This window comes from Melanerpes formicivorus, unplaced genomic scaffold, assembly GCF_026170545.1.
Source record: "Melanerpes formicivorus ecotype bairdi unplaced genomic scaffold, bMelFor1.0.p_v2 SCAF_12, whole genome shotgun sequence".
Lineage (NCBI taxonomy): Eukaryota > Metazoa > Chordata > Aves > Piciformes > Picidae > Melanerpes > Melanerpes formicivorus.
This window is the reverse complement of record NW_027142364.1, coordinates 11,616,597-11,635,617: the sequence shown is the minus strand read 5'-3', so window position 1 is coordinate 11,635,617 and position 19,021 is coordinate 11,616,597. Positions and strand designations below refer to the sequence as shown.

General features: G+C 41.7%; 1 protein-coding gene across 6 annotated transcripts in view; it reads right to left on the bottom strand.

The window, feature by feature from the left end:
- STAG1 (STAG1 cohesin complex component) overlaps window positions 1–19,021 on the bottom strand; it is a 178,718-nt gene that overhangs the window by 140,182 nt on the left and 19,515 nt on the right. For 3 of the 6 annotated variants that reach the window (XM_068145373.1, XM_068145374.1, XM_068145376.1), the window contains 2 exons: window positions 9,733–9,867; window positions 8,707–8,913 (listed from right to left, as the gene is read on the bottom strand). The exons of 1 other annotated variant lie outside the window; for it this stretch is intronic. The gene's annotated coding sequence lies outside the window, so the exon portion shown is untranslated. Of the gene's footprint in view, window positions 1–8,706; window positions 8,914–9,732; window positions 9,868–9,992; window positions 10,501–19,021 lie in introns of those variants that run through there. 2 more of the 6 variants (XM_068145375.1, XM_068145377.1) reach the window with 2 other exon arrangements.

Sequence of the window (19,021 nt, the reverse complement as noted above, 5' to 3'; positions counted from 1 at the left end):
GAGGTGGTGGAGTCACCATCACTGAAGGTGTTTAGGAAGAGACTGGATGGGGTGCTTGGTGCCACGGTTTAGCTGATTAGATGGTGTTGGATGATACACTGGACACGATCTCGAAGGTCTCTTCCAACCTGGTTAATTCTATTCTATTGTCTGGAGGTCAGCTTCTCACCTCTATGGGTACATGGGGTTACTTCTCCCAGATGCAAGAGACTGCACCTGCCCTTGTTGAACTTTGAGGTCACTCTCTGCCCAACTCTCCAAGTCTCACTGAATTGCAGCATGTCATGACAGTGTCAGCTTCTCCTCAAAGTCAAGAGAGATTTTACTTGCCATAGAAACTGCGGAAACACCTTCAAAACAAAAGCCTGAGCAATCTGTGAAAACTTGCAACAGACTGAACAATATGGACAGCACAGCTGATCACTGTACAATAGCATAAAGCTTACAGGATAGTCGAGCTGAAATAGAGACCTCCAGAATAGGTCTGTTCAGCTGATTTCTTAGTTAAACCACCTCAGCTCACTATGAAGGCATAAAAGTTTTCAGGGGTTTGCATGGTTAATTTTAATGGGTCAAGCCAGGCTTCCAGGAGGCTCAGAAACATCTGTGTGCAGGAAAGCAACAGGAGAGCACAGCTGGACACAGATGAGACTGCAGGAGGGGGACTTCTCTTGCAGTACAAAAACTGCTGCAAAGATGAAGAGAAACTCTCTTTAACAAAACTAGACAAGTAATGGGTTTAAACTGCAGCAAGGTGAGACACTGAAATTTGATAAAGACTAGGGAAGGACTCCAACAGCTCGCTCAAGCAAATGTGAATTCACCAACACTGAGGATTTTTTTGTTTCCCAAGTGGATGGGTCACACTTGGGACCATGTGCATGTTTACAACAGACATGGCAAAGGTTGTGGTAAAAGTATCCCTGGAGGATTGAAAGAGCTAGGGAAAAACAGGTAAGGCTTTGAGAACCCAGCCTGCTTTGGCTCTGAAAGCAAGACCTAACATGCTGTGCCTGCTGGAGAGGAAAGGGTCAGAATTAAACCAATTTTGACATCCCTTCTTATCCACCATTTCTTCTACTCTTTCTGTGTCTTTACCCTCAATCAAATCCATGTGTAACAAGAATTAAAATTAAATCCAGTGATTAAATTCACACTCAAGCACTTCAGGGAGGCACTGCTTATTCCCACAAAATGATCCACATGGAAAGGAAGGCAGGAGTCCCTGCTGTAGTCAAACATGTTGAGGTGCTCACACCAGCTTTGGATTTTCAGCACAAAGCACAATGGGACATGAGTGCCCACTGCCCACAGGCACACTAGAAACATGGGTCTGCTACCTCAGAAAAGTGTTTACTCATTTGTAATTTTTCTCAGCAGTGGACATTTGGTGTTCTATTATTCATTGCATCTGGAAAACTGCCAACAATAAAACCAATTTTCACAAAAAGCAGTAAAGCCTGACACACAGAATGCTGGAAGGAAAAAAAAACACCTCTCAGGATGACTCAGGATTTTGTTCTTTGGGCATGTTTGTCTTGTCTTTCATTTTTTAACCTCATATGGGATTCTGATACGAAAAGCCAGGAGGAGCTGCAAAACATTTTGTCCAGATTATCAAAGAAAATATGCATTTTGAAGTGACAGATAAATTATTACTTTGGGAAGCAACTAATTCTGATATTCACGTGAACTCAAGAGGGATGTGCACAAAGGCTTGAGGAAAACAAGCTAAGTTTGCAGAGCTCCTAATGGAAGAATAATTAATACAGAGAGATTTTTGCACATGGAAACACAGAACCACTCTGAAGTGTAATATTCTACCAATTTCCTGATAGGCACCTCCAAAGAACATGAAGGTATAATGGTCTTCAAAAGAAGATGGTAGTGTGGAAGGACTATGTTAAAGCATTCCCAGAACTGAAAACCACTCGCTCATTCAGAAAAAACACATCTTGAACTACAAGCTTTGAGAAGCAGCTCCACTAATTTCTTAGCTGTTTCATGTGTCATGATCCTTGCCCTTACAAAGATGCCATGACCCAAGTCCAACAAACAGCAAAGGTTTCTGGACATTATCAGGTGTGAATGAGGTATTCATACCTACTCCAGAGATAACCCTTCCAAAGTTTTAGGCCAAGAGTTTTTCCACATTATCAGTGCAGGAACTTGAATATCCTGGAGTACCAGTTTCCCCAGGGCAGGGACTTCAGCAGAGCTCGTATGACAAAACCCCATGGATTCCTGTACTACTGCTACTCCTGTACTACTACTACTAACAGGTTAGCGATTACAGTTTGGGTTGGAAGGGTCCTTAAAGATCATCTAGTTCCAACCTCCCTGCCATGGGCAGGGACACCTTCCATTAGACCAAGTTGTTCAAGGTCTCATCCAATCTGGCCTCCAGTGAGGGGGCATCCATAACTTCCCTGGGCAACCTGCTCCAGTGATTCAGATCCATCTTAAGCCTCAGCCTGATGTAGCTCATTGGCATGTTTTACTGAAGTCCTTACTTCACTCCACCACAATCTCTGTGTGCACATGGGCAGGTGGATATTTAAACACTATTAAATCCCTTGTGTTCTGAGCTCCTTAGAAGAGAGGTTGTATTTAACAAAGGGATTAACAAATATCCAGCAGGCATTACTCTAAGTAGTGCTATCTCCCTGCAGTGAGGCCATCTAAATATCCTTGCTTTTAGTAAACATTTTTAGCTTGCACTATCATCACAGGGGTGCTTTTCATTTAAGTAGGTATAAATTTCATACAGAATCATAAGTAAGTTTTTTTCCTTCCACTGTTAACTATTTTTAGCCCAAATAACTCTATAAATTACTTTTATAGCCAGAAGACCTAAATTACAAATACCTGATAAGTTCCTAAAAAGTTTGTGAAAACTGAACAGAGAACCAGAAAGTAGCAGAGGCACAAGAGGAAAGATGCTAGCCAATGAAGTCATTAAATAGAATAAACCAGGTTGGAAGAGACCTTCAAGATCATTGCATCCAACCTATCATCCAACACCACCCAATCAACTAACCCATGCAACCAAGCACCCTGTCAAGTCTCCTCCTGAACACCTCCAGTGATGGTGATTCCACCACCTCCCCGGGCAGCCCATTCCAATGGGCAATCACTCTCTCTGTGTAAAACTTCCTCCTGACCTCCAGCCTGAACCTCCCCTGGCACAGCCTGAGACTGTGTCCTCTTGTTCTGGTGCTGGCTGCCTGGGAGAAGAGACCAACCTCTGCCTGTCTACAACCCCCCTTCAGGTAGTTGTAGACAGCAATAAGGTCACCCCTGAGCCTCCTCTTCTCCAGGCTAAGCAGCCCCAGCTCCCTCAGCCTCTCCTCATAGGGCTTGTGTTCCAAGCCCCTCACCAACTTTGTTGCCCTTCTCTGGACACGCTCCAGCAAGTCAACATCCTTCCTAAACTGAGGGGCCCAGAACTGGACACAATGAAAACACAATGTTTAAAAATTACTGAATCAAGCCCTACTTCTCAACCCAAATACTTTCCTGAGGAATTTCAATCCCATATCAAACCAGACACCCTTCACCTACATCTAGCACCACTGCAATTCCTCCTCTGAAGGAATCCACACCTGCAGCCTTTCTGGGAAAACCAGCCTTAAATCCCATAATACCCTAGGTACCATAAAAAGATGTAAGTAATCCCACACCCTGACGATCAGCAAAACAAGCCAGCAACTGACTTCATTCCTCTTTACCTTGAAATGTGTTTCAAGGTCTCCCAGTAAACCACACAACCCTATTCTCCTACTTTACATGCTCACCAAGATCAAGAAGCCTGGCAGGTCTTTATTCCACATACAATAGGTGGAAAACAAACAAACCAACCAAAAAACCAAACACATCAGAACTCATTAAATCATTTCTCTTTAGCACTCCAGTGAGCCAGCTATCTTCAACACAAACTAAATAGCATCTACAAACCACAAAATTTAATTCATCCTTCCAAGCCATCTGTGGTACCACAAATGTATTAAGACAGATCACCAGTTTCTCATTCTGTGATACCCTACTTGCCTTAAGAAGAATAACTCCAGAATCTGTATGCTGCTCCATGCCTTCAATCCATCCTAACCTGACGCTGCCTCGGTCTAAAGGCACTGGAGCAGACCCATAAATATGATAAAATCTTCATGGGTTTACTTAAGGAAAGAGATTCTAAAGCCATAACCAAGCCTCCTCTTCTAAAACATACAGACAACACCTATTTTTTTACTCAGAAAAATCACACTCTATCAAAAGTCCTCCAGGGTATGACACCAAGCACTCCATCAAATGTTCCCAGAGCCTATGCTGATATCAGGTTCCTGTCCACCAGACCAACACACCTACTATCACAAATCCAACAATATCAAACTCAAACAAACTGTAATGTCTAGGCAGTGTATTAGGAAGCACAGCACGTGTTGTGAGTGTGCTCATCACTGCATTCCTTCACTGATCTAGAGAGATCTTTCCCCAAAGACACAGCTACACAAACCTACAGACTCTCAGAATCAGTTGGGTTGGAAAAGACCTGTAAGATCATTGAGTCTAGCCATTACCTAACTACCAAGTCTGGGGCTAAACCATGTCCCTCAGCAGCACATCTCTATCTTTTAAACCCCTCCAGGGATGGGGATTCAGCCACCTCTATGGGGAGTATGTTCCAGCCTTTGGAACCCTTTCAGGAAAGAAGTTTCTTCTAACATCCAACCTTCCCTGGTGCAACTTGAGACCATTTCCTCTCGGCCTATCACTTTTTACTTGAAAGAAGAGACTAACACCCACTTGGCTCTGTGGTAGTTTTAGACTGTACATTTAACTTTTTTCACAGATCTTGAGGAGATAGTGGTAAGATGTAAATAAATGACCACTGGGTGTAAAAAGGAAAGTAATGGTAACACTAAACAATTCCATTGGAGAGTTAACAGACTTAAGACTAGTTGTACAAAACAACCTCTCCCCATTTTCACTTCTTTGGCTCTGGTTGATGCTTCTCCTGCTTTTACCAACCTTGGCTGCACTGCTTTGTTGTGACTGGTATTAACAGTAAGTTCTCTGCTCTTTCTCTTGTCCCTTTTGTATACACGGGGTAGGGAGAAGCTGTTGCAGCTCCCCTGGTCTTTGGCCAAGGGTGTTCTTGTGCTGTTTGTTAATTGTACATATTGTAGATACCGTATATTTTGTACATATTCATTGCAGAGTGTAGTTTAGCTTGTAAATACAGCTTCATTTGCTTCCAACCAGACTGGTCTGGCAAACGATGTTGGGGGAATTTTCAACCCACCACAGGCTCCAACCTCCTTTCAGGGAATTGTAGGGAGTAAGGAAGTCTTCCCTCAGACTGAACAATGCCAGTTCCTTCAGCCACTCCTCACAAGACCTATTCCCCAGACCCTCCACTAGCTTTGTTGTCCTTCTCTGGACTTGCTCCAGGACCTCTCTCCTAAGCAAGGGCCCCAAGATTTTACATATGTATATACACACACACTCTAACACTTTTAACAAGTCAAACAAGCATCACTGAACTGTCCTCCACTAGCTGCTGCTGACTGCATGCCCTCCATTACTATGAATGGCACAGCTCGTGACTTAAAGCAGCTCTACAGCTAAAACCTCTACTCATAAAGCATACCTTAAAAATACTTTCCTCACATCCTCCAATCTTAAAAGAACCCAACCACAATAAACTTGGAAAAATGTGCTTCTCCTCACAACAGGCACACAAAACCATGTTGCAGCCAAAAATAAAAAGCCTTGCAGTTTCCCCTGTGACCATAAATGCCTCACACAGTAATCAAAATTCAAATCCAAACCCACACATCCCAGACTCACACAACTCACTAAAGCCCCAGGATGACTTCCCTGAAACTACACAGGTGAACAACAGCAGCAGGGCTGGCAGCAAAGCCAGAAATAATGATTTAGCAGCAGAACACTTCGCAGAAGAAAACCATTCCACTTCTTACTCCTGATCCAAAAGACTTAGGAAAGCACATGCCTGGAAATTAAAAAGTCATAATCCTTTAAAATAATTGACTTTAAATGCCTTTATTACATATGAGTTTCTTCCATCCTTGTAACTTGCCTCTCTGCCCCATAGGCAATACCTATTTCAACATCCTCCCCCTACTACAGCAGGCCTCACAGCAATTTATTGCTTTCTACTTCTTCTGAGCTTGAGGATTGCAATTTTATTTCAGGCTAAAGATGTCTGGTTGAGAGCCCTGTCTTACTTTTTCACAGCAATGTCAACTGACTTACAGCATATGTAACACCTCTAGGAACAAGCCTTTCCTCATAGAAAGAGGTGGGGGGAAAGGAATCTGAGAACTCCAGAATTTAAAGATAAGCTAAACAAGGTTGGCTACCCATCAGTGTTCCCTAATGACCTCCCTGCCACACCAGTCACAAGAAATCAATGAAAATATGAGAAATAGGAGAAAAGGCATTATCAAGGGCTACACAGAATTGGAAATAGTTCTACACAGTGCAAAATGCAGCTATCACAAGGGAAAAGACAAATTAGCACCCTGGAACAAGCTTTACTTTAGCTCAGTAAATAATCCTGAAGAAAAGCTTTTATCATTTGGTGCTGAAATGAATTTTGTTTAGTCAACAACCCTAGGAATAATCAGGAAGAGGGGAAACTGTCCTTTGCTGTTTAAAACCATATTGCACATCACAATAAATGCATTGAGAGGGAAACTTTCAGGGGGGTTGGGGGGAAAAAAAAAAATCTCTTTCACTGTTTGTTCCTTGCTCCAGATACAGGAGTGATGACTGCACCCAGGAAGAAAATAACTGCACTATGTGAGACCAGGCAGAAGCTCAGTTCTGAACTGGACAAACTGAAAAACAGACAAGAGTTATCTGACATAAAAGGAGGAGAGGCAAGCACAGAGAAGCCAATGCACAAACTGGATAAGAAGCTGACCCAGCTTCATTTGCCAAGGACTTCACATCCAAGCAGGCTGTTTGCCCTTCATCTTTTGGCAATTTCTGAACGTGTTGCCAAGCGCAGGCAGATCTGACAGGACAGGTACCTCCAGAAACTGCTTTTCAAAATAAATACTGGCTGAGCTTAGCACATGCATGAGGGTGGAGGGAGGAGCCAGGATCAGTGCTATTATTTGTCCTGTTTACCAGGCACACAGCTCAGAGCTGGTTACCTCTGGGTGCCACTCTGCTCAGCCCAGGGCAGGTGCTGAGGTGCACAATACTGCAGTAGAGGTGCTATATAAACAGGGTGGGCAGCCTGCACAGACACAGGTAACTAGTGGATTTACTGCAGCAAGGAACAGAGTTACCAAACAGGCTTCACTAACTCTGTTGACCATGCAACTTACTTATCTTCTTCCTCTTTGCCCTTTAACACGTTTTTTTCCTCATGACTCAATATAAATATTTATTTGAAGACAGAATGACAACTCAGGCTGTGAACTATCATCAATGCATTTGGATGCCCAGACTGCAAGTTGCAAAGCCTCATGCTCCTGGGTTTCTTTTGGTTTGTTTTTGGTTGTGGTTTTGTGGGTTTTTTCTGGTTTAATTTTGCTTTTTCACTGTATTTTGCACTGCTTACAGAAATATGGGACATCTTTCTCTATTTCTGAACAGTTACTTAGACAAGCAGATGACAAAAACCAGAAACAGTGTGCCTGTGTCCAAACCAGCATCGTCCATTTTCATGCTACTGTTCCATGTACTTTCAGGTCTAGTCAAGTGCTCTCTCCCAGTAACACTGACCCAAGTCCTTCCTCCTCAACAAGGAAGATTTTTTTGATCTGGAAGGTGTTTACCAAACAGTTCATTGGACTAATGCAACCGTTGGAGCCTCTGAAATAGGTCACATAACACTTAGCTAAAACAGGCCACTTAGAAGAGACAGAAGAAAGAAGAGATCTTGCTCTAAAATGATGGTAATGAAGAGTTCCAGCGTGAACTGGCAGAACACTATTTTTCTAAAGATACACAGAGAGCAAACCTTCTGCCACTGCAAAGTTAGAACATGAGCTTTTCCAGCAACCCAAAGAGTAACCTGTTCCCACTGAAAGAAAAACAAACAAACAAACAAAAAACAAACCCACACAAGCAAACCATCACACAAAGAAAACAAATCTCCTCTCTGCTCCCTTAAGACAGTTAACCGTGACTGTGAACTGAGAAAGGAAATAGAGGATTAGCTTCCAATTGACTAGAAATAGAGTAGCTGCAGTGAGATGCCTCACGGAAAATAGGCTGGCAGATGAAATCAGGAATCTATCTACAGGAGCCATGCTGTGCAAACTAACATCTCCAGGGAGTTGAGAAAGAGAGTAACTTAGAATCCCAAAGCTATCCAGATATAGCCAAAAATTGTTTTAAAAGGTGTTGGGGCTTTAGGGTGTCTGACTGGTTTCACAAGTCTCTGGAAAGTCACAGCTCCGCTCAGAGGAAGAAAGACAAAATTAAGGCCACTGTTCAGAGCATGTGTACCACTACCTTCAACAACAGGAACAGGAAAACACTTGCTACTTGCAGAATTCTCCATGCAGCTGCAGTGATGGTCTGTAACAAGCCTGTTAATATCAACCTTCTGCTTAGATACACACAGCTTTACCAAACTCTGTGCAGCAAACAGGAGACCAAGGGAAAAATTATCAGATGAGAGAAGAAAAAACCCTCTGGCCTAGGAAAGAACCGACTTACCTCTACCATGACATTTAAGACCTTGAAAAACATAAAAAGTAGAGTTCTCTAAGCACTGCTGGTAAAGATGAGTGAAATTCGACAGAAGCTCTAGAAGAGAGGAACTGCCATCACCAGAAGCTGAGGTTCTGCAGTCAGAGAGGAAATTCCAGCAGTTGATCCACACAAAAGGTAACTTTCCCCTCTTACACTTCTTGGCTTTTGTTTCTGCAGAGAAGGGATGAGACTACATTTTAAAAGTTGCAGAATTTGCAACCACTTTCTCCTGCACTACAGAAAGGTAGGAAGAGGATTTTCAGTAACTTCTACACAGTTACATAAAATGAAAATACATATGGTAACTAATACTTGAAACTGCAAGGCTGTTAAGAGCACAAGTGAGAATATTCTGAAGCATTTCCTTCAGCAGAGTCTTAATTCCCATGAGACGAGAACAAGTTCTAACTGAAAACTGCAACCCCAGGAGTTAAATAAGGGAACATTTCTTCTAGGGAAAACTCCATATAGAAAACTATTAAGAAGATGTAAGTTTTAATTTTTCTTGTAGCTGGCTTTACCTCCACCTCCCTCTAAATTATTCAAATAAATGTATGCACTAATCTGTAAGCATTGCCTTCATCCTTGAGAGAGTCAAAGCAAGCTTTTCCAGAGTATGCAGTACATAAGAGTACATTTAATAAAACATCTAACAATCATTTAAATACTACACATGTCAGGAAAGTTGCTTGGTTTTTTTTTTCCCTGGGGTTAAATCAACACTTAGCACTTTCACAAATCAAGTTCTCAAAACACAGAGAACATAACTACACATCAGGGGAAACAAACACACACACACACCCCCCAAAACACAGAACAAATATTTTCTTTTTCAGTAGAGTCCTGGCCACATTCTGGCTCCTTCCTTTACAGTAGCTGTGATACTGGCTGGCCCTCAAACAAAGCAGTGAGTGGAGGGTGAGGAGACACTGGAAAAGAAGAGATGACAGCAAGCAGCTCAAGTCTTACTGCCCTCCCTTCATTTCTTACCACGATCTCTTGCTGCTCCCATCCATGCAGTAAACAACTCTACGACAGCGATTCTAATTGCAACTGCAGCATGGCTTGTTCCTTTCTTCTGGAGAACAAGTGAGTCCAACACAAAAGAAAGTTCCCTTTATTATACTAAAAAAAAAACAAAACAAAAAAAGCCAATTACAGTTTTGAAAAAAAAACCACCTAGTTGATTACAGTATCATAAAATACTTGCTAGACAACATTATTTTCACTTATAATCTAGAATGTGTTACCTTCAATCATTTGTTTTCTCCTATCTTGAGGCAATGTGAATTCAAGACTGAAAACAATGGCCTGACAATAGGTTGATCACTCTAAAAGAACTATGTGAATGTTCTCCACTTAAAGCAGCATGTATAAAAACCCCAGAAGATACCATTCAGAGAAGGAAATACAAAGAAATTAGGAAAGAGTCCTCAGCACAATACTTACAGCTAAGTTTGAGAACAAGCTAAAACCAGATGTCAATGGGAATTAACATCTTCAACCTCTTCAAAAACCATCTGTGTACAGTCAATACCTGAACTTTGGCTACCAAGGGCCCTTACTCTTATGGCTGGACTGGACTGTGGCCTTCTGCCCATCAACAGAGTTCAGGAAATCACTTAGCTATTTTTAAAATCATTTTCAAGTTGGTGGTACCTGGATCAGCTCCTGAACCAACTCCCACCTTGTTCATATGAGCACAGAATTGGAACCACAAGGAGACACAAGCATGCAGGGCAGAATGGGACCACCAGACTCTGATTGGCCTGAAGTGCTACGGAAATGCATCAAACCTTGCTGAAAGACCTTGCAAGTCAGGAGAATGAAGCAATTCATCACCATTTTCGCTTTCATCATCTCATATAGATGTCCTTTAAAAACAGACCTTCGTGCTCAATAAATACAACACATTGTTTTCAGATCAGCTGACTATGTATTGCTTTCCTAAGCAAACTCTTACGGTGTCAAAGAAAAAGCAGAACAAGATTAAGGCAACTTCAGTTTGGTTTTTTAAATCATCTTTGCATAAATAGAAAACATCTAAGTATAGAAGATGATAGTCAGTTTCTTGCCAATACATGCAGTACCCTACCTAAGAATTTTCTCCACGAAATTACCTTACCCTGTTTTTTTAGGAGAGAGAATGAGGAGCGGGGGAAGGGCTACCTTCTTTCTGACTCATATTTCTCATTTTTCTATCAGTATTAGTCTGCATTAACAGCCAAATCATACACACACACACTCACACACAACACTGCCAGTGACCTACTAGAAAGTTGCTATAGCAACAACTGCTTTCAGAAATACATGTTGTGCATTTTAAGTGCCATCATAGTGTAACTCAGCTGTCAATTAATAACCACAGCTCAGAGCAACACATCACATACACCCAAAAAATTGAAAGATAAACACTGTGGCTTTATGTCCACAAAAGGAAGTATCTGGAAACCCATTACAAGCTTAGACCCATTACCAAGAAAAGAAAACCAAACCAAACCAGACCCCATATTCCCCATATTCAGCACTAAGATGCGACTCTCGCATTTCTATTTAAGTGCACAAAATTGATGAAGTATGAAGAAACTTTGCTGCAATCCAGAAGGGGGAAATGACTCTCATGTGTCATTAAATATCTAATTTAAGCAAGTCCAAGTTACTTGTAAAATCATTTACAGGAGCACACAGAAAGGATAATTTATTTTTCCAGTTTGACTAAAATCCCTGTAATGAGAAATGACACTGCTGTATTTTAAAATGCACTGAGTAAACTGAGACTTGAATATATAGTTTCAACTTCACTATGCTTCATGAGTCACTTGGTCAAGTTTTTTTCTAGTTACCAAAGTCAATGACTCACACTGTATCTTTCTCTAGGCCTAGGTATCTACCACGTTTTGCTTGCTGTATGTGGTAGTGATAGCTTTATACACAGAGCACAATCACCAAGTACACATCTAAAATGCCCACTGGTTACTCCTGGAAAGGAAACTTCAGGAAAATTCAACTGCCAGAATTAAAACTCAAGACAATTTGATAGCATTGCCACTGGTAGCTCATTTAGCATTGTTACCTCTCAAAGCCCTGCCTTATTCTGTACAGGTTACTTTCACAAAAGTGCATGTGATAAATGTCACCATTTTGCCTCTCAGTTATGCCACATGTCCACTTCATGGACTGTCCTGTCTGGTCTTTGAAGGGTGAGTGCATTTTAAACTGGAGAATATTGTTTGTCTATAAAACATAAAGGGTAAGCGGAGAGTTTTACAAAGACTCTGGATCTGATGGAGTGGGTCCAGAGCAGGGCCATGAAAATGATCAGGGGGCTGGAATGCCTCTGCTACAAAAACAGGTTGAGGGAGCTGGGGTTGTTCAGCCTAGGGAAGAGAAGGCTCCAGGGAGACCTAATCACCACCTTCCAGTACCTGAAAGGGGCTTACAAGAAGGATGGAGAAAGACTGTTTATAAAGGCCAGTATTGATAGTACAAGGGGCAATGGTTTTAAACTAGAGAAGACCAGATTTAGATTAGGTGTTAGGAACAAGTTCTTTACCATGAGGGTAGTGGAACACTGCAACAGGTTACCCAGGAGGGTAGTTGAGGCCCCATTCCTGGAGATATTCAAGGTGAGGCTCAACAGGGCTCTGGGCAATCAGATCTAGTTGAGGATGCCCCTGCTCACTGCAGAGGGGGTTGGACCAGATGACCTTTGAGGTCCTTTCCAAACCAGACCATTCTATGATCATCAACTGCTGCCTGTGTCAGTGACACACAAAGACTGCAGTGGTTTCTCAGCTCCAATGTGACCTTGAAAAGCATTTCAATTTCCTTCCTCACATCCTCTAAATCCAATTCAACTCATGCTCTCACATAAGAAAGGTAAAGAACAATTTCCCATTGCATTTTCTGCTTTGTGATAAGCATTAAGTTCTCACAGTACCCAGTCTTCGACAAAACAAGTACTGATGCTAGTTGAAATCCTGCAGGAAGACATCTTGGGTATCAGAATACAGAGTAAGATACACTGCCTGGAAGCAAGCAGCTCAGTCTAGATGAGCTCTACCATGGACATCAAGTTGGTTGCACACATGTAACAATTTCTATATGGACTTACCACTTACCCATGATTTAACAGCAAGGATCTTCTAAAAATTGAACCACAACTAATTCTTCTAGCTCAGATAAAACGAAGCCACTTTGAAAGTATGATCACAAGAGAACTGAGAGATCTCTACAGGCTCACCAAACAGCAAGGCCCAGAGACAAGAGGTACAAGGGCACTTCTCTCTGACAGCCACCTGGCAGTCAGTTCACATGTGCAAAGCAGGCAAAAGCACAGATCACCAATGCTTCATTTCCAGTTATAATCAATTCATGCTCTGAAGAACAGCAAGAAAAGCATTGCCTAAAAAAGTTCCTTTTCTTCACATTGAGATGGAAGATATTTTTTTTTCCTGCTGCCTGTGAACAGCTGGCAGCAGTCATGAAGCACAGAACTTGTTAAGCAATATTGTTTAAATATGACAATCACGCTTCCCTTAACCTTTCCAGTGAGATGCCAGTAACCACAACTTTTAAAAGTTTTATAACAAGAATTTTAAACTAGATTTCATTTTTTTTGTTTAATCCAGAATTTAGCTGATCAGTTTCAGGAATAAAGTCTTTAAATAACAAGAAGAGGCAAAATGCCTTAACCTTGAACAAAACAAACCCCAAAACAAAAGCAACCAAACAAAAAAAAAATCACCACAGCCAACACTAGTATAAATACATCTACAATTACAAAAGCATCACACTGGGCAGAAGAAGGCCTTGTGAAGTAAGCCCTGAGGACAAATGTTTGTGCAAAGCCATACTGCCCCAGAACACTCTCTCCAAATCCTCACCTTCCCAATTGCATTTACATCCATTAGGTTTTGTAGCAGTTACCCTTGGTAATTTTAATTGCCTAGTTTATCTACCTTGTATGTTTGGGGCTTTTTTTTCTTATTCAAAGATGTTGTTCTATCCTACTCCAACAAAACTACCCAAGAATAAGCAAACCAAGTCATCTTTCATTACCATCTACATTTAATGCTACAGTTGCTCTCATTTGCTTTCCACATCTACTTCTCTTCTGGTTCTTCTCCTTTATCAGCATGAAATTACCACTCATCTTGACATACACCCTATAATCTCCAGGCACTAGGTGAAGCACACAGAGCAGAGTTACCCCTCAGCAGTCTGAAGGCCACAGCCAGCTCCAGCTCTCCACCAGCACAGCCAGACCGTACTGGATAGTTCTCCTGCTTCTCCTTTGCATCTTCAGGAAAGCTGATTCCTCCCCACAGCCCCAATGTGAGAACTATTTTTTGCCTGGTGCAGTTTCCTCTCCCTCACTTTCAATTATCATTACTCAAAACCCACAGGTTTAACCACAATAGTAACACTACCCTGACTGAAAACAACTTCTTTCCCTAGTCCTTTTCTTCCCCTGATCCCAAGCCCTGTTCTGTTCCATCACCTCCCCCATTCTTAATTCTGTGACCCCATTTGCATTCCTGCTACCAAGTTCTGGTCCACCAGCAAAATCACCTTTGAATGTCTGCTCCTCTACTTTGTTTTCAAATACTCCATAGATTTTCCCAGTCCTCCCTTTCTAAATAGGAAATATTTCCAGCTAGTAAACACTACAGTCACAACTGCAGAATATATTCCTTTGAAAATTTAACTATTGCTATGCCACATCCTACGTCAGCAAGAACACAAAGTTCAAAAAATGAGGGCAGAAGGAAGGAGAAGAAACTGGATATATCTTTGTCATAGGTTGAGTATTAATCTGCTGCTGTTCTTATCTTGACAGCTTCAAAATGAAAGCACTGTCTAGAGAAAAGTATTATAGGGCTGGAAGTTCAGATTGTAACATGAGAGGTTTCCTGTTCCAGTTGCTACTTTTGGGTTCTGGAGTTTTGGGTTCCTTTTGCTGAGATAGCAGGGGGACAGAGCAGGACTGGGGAGCAGGTCCCTGGCCTGGGTTTTTAGCTTGCCAGCTTTCTGCTGTGCTTTCTCTGCAAACAGGCTAAGATAATTGTGCATTTGTATTATTATTATCTCATTTATTCAGTAAAATGTTACTTCAACTCTGGAACTCAACCTGGAGTTTTAAGTGTGTTACTTCCCCTCACTGTGTTGCAGGGAAAAGGCTGTGTTAAACTAGCACAACCTTTCAGCAGCAGCCTGCAGTCACTTTGGGGGAAGTATACTGTTGAATTGCATGCCATAAAAGCCTCCAGAACTTATTTGTGGCCCCAGAGATTTAAGTACAAGTACTTCTTGGGTTCTTTTTACTCCCAAATGAGTCTCCATATTTTATCCTCTGCTCTGCTTCTGTCTTGTTATTTGGAGAAGATACAGTGCTAGAGTTTGCATAAACAAGATAAGGTTTACAATATCCACCTGTTTCCTCTCTACAAAGATTTACCATTATCATTAAAAATTTGAACTGTGATGTTTAACATTGAAAATTTATGTGGTCTTCTGGCTCCCATTTTAATTCAGATGGAAGTCAAAAGGCCACATTGATACCAGCTTTGCTATGAAGATCCCACCAACACAATAGTTTCTTATTAAATGAACACATTAGCCCTAATAGTAAAATGGATTGTTTAAATTAATCTTGCATGTTGTTTTCCCCAATAATCTATATGTCTCACAGCTAATTTTCACTGATCCCCTAGGGATCAGTGCTGGGCCCCATCCTCTTTAACATCTTTATTGATGATCTGGATGAGGGCATTGAGTCCATCATCAGTAAATTTGCTGATGATACCAAGCTGGGGACAGGAGTTGATCTGCTAGAGGGTAGAGAGGCTCTGCAGAGAGACCTCGACAGGCTGGACAGATGGGCAGAATCCAACGGCATGAGATTTAACACATCCAAGTGCCGGGTTCTGCACATTGGCTACAACAACCCCAACAACCCCAACTACAGACTGGGGTCAGAGTGGCTGAGAGCAGTCAGGCAGAGAGGGACCTGGGGGTGCTGGTCGATGGTAGGCTGAACATGAGCCTGCAGTGTGCCCAGGCAGCCAGGAGGGCCAATGGCATCCTGGCCTGCATCAAGAACAGTGTGGCCAGCAGGAGCAGGAAGATCATTCTGCCCCTGTACACTGCACTGGTTAGGCCACACCTCGAGTACTGTGTCCAGTTCTGGGCCCCTCAGTTTAGGAAGGATGTTGACTTGATGGAACAAGTCCAGAGAAGGGCAACGAAGTTGGTGAGGGGCTTGGAACACAAGCCCTATGAGGAGAGGCTGAGGGAGCTGGGGCTGCTTAGCCTGGAGAAGAGGAGGAGACTCAGGGGTGACCTTATTGCTGTCTACAACTACCTGAAGGGGGGTTGTAGACAGGCAGAGGTTGGTCTCTTCTCCCAGGCAGCCAGCACCAGAACAAGAGGACACAGTCTCAGACTGCACCAGGGAAGGTTTAGGCTGGAGGTCAGGAGGAAGTTTTACACAGAGATAGTGATTGCCCATTGGAATGGGCTGCCCGGGGAGGTGGTGGAATCACCATCACTGGAGGTGTTCAGGAGGAGACTTGACAGGGTGCTTGGTGCCATGGGTTAGTTGATTAGGTGGCGTTGGGTGATAGGTTGGACGTGATGATCTTGAAGGTCTCTTCCAACCTGGTTTATTCTATTCATTCTAATTCTTAAAAGATACGACTGTGGCACTCATCATGCTTTCCTTTTGAGGACTGGGTTTTCTTGCTTTTGATTTTTTGCCTTTGTTTTGGGTTTTTACCACTAATCTGCACAAGGTTATATTTATTAGCAATCTTGCAATAATTCCTTTTGTCGCAGGCACTGAAGAAAACAGGTGTCAAATCTGACGTGAAACCTCAAACAAGCTGATTTTTTTCCCCCCAAGTGAACAGATCACTGCTCCTAGTAAGCTGACACATTGCAAAAAACTCACATTTCTTAAAACAAATAAAGTGCTTCTTAAATTTGAAGTAAACCAGTCATCAGTACAATTTTAGACATTACTAATAAAGTAAAATAAAACCTAACTTCCTGTTACACCGACCAACGTGCATTCCCCACCCTGCAACCCCTGGCTGCCCAAGGGTGACAGATGAGTGCATTAGTTCTTTTTTCCCTTGGGAACAATATTAACTACTACTGAAAAAGTAAACAGCTAAACCAACTCCTCATCCAGACACCAAGAAAATCTCAAGCAACATTACTTGGCACTTGCACATGGATTTCCCTCAGTCAAATCAGTAAGTGGATTATGTAGTTTTGGGACAGTCAAACATAATCCTACTTTAAAAGAAAAACACAAGACACCACAAATTTGCAAGAACACATCATAAGCCACCAAGTGAGATCCTGTACCTGATCAACTACTTCATAGGGATTTCCAAGAAGGTACAGATGCATTTTTCTATTCCTTCTGAGAACGTACTTGCTCTGTTTTAAACTGTATTGAAGAGTTTCTTCCAGAATATGAACATTCTTGCTGTCTGCAGGAACCACAAACCCAGAAGTCTTTGTTGCCATGCTAATAAAAGAGCTCTCTTTCTGCTGTTTGTCCAGCTGAGACTGCTCTATACTTATTCTTCCCTCATATCTGCCTTTTCCAGCACTTTCATGAGCTGTGGAAACAATGAAGCTTGGTTCTCAACAGATTACTGTACTGCAGCTGTGTGGGTTCTCTGACATGTAACCACAATTTAGATCCTGCTTTTATTTCAAAAAGTATGTGTATGTAGGAGAGGGATGAGGAAGGGGGAATAGTATTAACAGAGTAAACTGTAACCAGTTATCTACCTTTACAGAAACTGCAGAAATCTGACATTTGGACACTCTTCATCCCCTCCAAATTCCATTGACATTGGTTCAGAAGAGACACACAGTAACTCAACCTTTCCAATGCTTTTATATATCATGTCTTACCATAAATAAATAAAGTCTGAAGCCTGCTCTATTTAAAAACTAAACTAAAATTTAACAATACAAAAGCACCCCAGACTGATGTCCCTTGTCCCCTCCTGTATGGAGCTTCCCAACCCCTTCTCTACCCATGCTGACTGTCCTGGGAGGGAGAGGAGCAAATGAAGCACATGCTAAGCTGCATACCCTTAGATAACCAAACTAAAACCTATGAATCTTTAAGAGGTGACATCAGACTGCCTGCATGGATATAAATTATACAGACCACAAAAAACCAAGACATTACCCAAGAAAACAGTTGCTAAAACTCTTGTGTTTCCATCCAAAGAGCACGTTTGCCAAAATTCTTAAGGCTCCTTTGTTACCTTAAAAGCATTTGGAATGTACACAGGGAATTAAGTGTATAGTGAAGAATTAAAGGATTAATTTCTCTGCTTCCAAACTAACACATGTTCCTTAATTCAAATGTTTGTTTCAAAAATTCTCCAGAATTAAACAGCTTAATAACTAACTTCAAATATCCCAGAGCTCTAGTAGCACAAGATTTCATGCTCATCATTTTGCCCTTCTGTTTATTTATATTTAGGAGAAGGAAAAAAGCTCAAAAATTAGGGAAAGGAGACGGTTCAAGCAAGTATTTCCATTGGACAAGCATTTTTTGCTCATAAGCACACCACCTTACAATCCCAAGAAAAAACACATTCTCTTACTAGTTTATAGGTTAGCAAACAGTTTATATCTCTTTAAAAGGTTTAAATCTAAACCTTGCACTCACTTGGCTGACAAAAACCTCAAAGTACCCCTGACAAAACTAAAACACCAACTGAAGACGTAAGTAATAGCCATGAAAATGTTCAGAGATATCTTCCACCCCTCTGTAATTTCCTAGGTAATGTCTATCCCCACAAAACTCCACTGCCTGAATGGAAACCAACTGGGAAGCTGCCATAAAGCTCTTAATGGTAAAACAGTGAATGAAACATCACCACACGAAGGATTGCCTTCTAATAAAGGAATAAATAATAAATGACAATCTGCTAAATGTTCCTCTCAAACACACACCTTAGCCCAACTCAATTCATTTTCCAGTGACCAAAAGTAAATTCCCAGAGTTCAACATTACAGGTTTAAAAAACTCCCACTGCTCAACATCAGGACCTGAGGAAAGATGTATATGCAGAGAACACCCATGTCTGCTACCCTTCAACCACACTAACAATCAGATTTAGAGTCATCTTCCAAGCTGATCATCTGTAAACAGAACATTTAGAAATACTTGGCTGCTTAAATAAAACTGGCTTTTAAGAAACTACAATAATCTCAGAGAAGAGGAAGCTGCTAATGA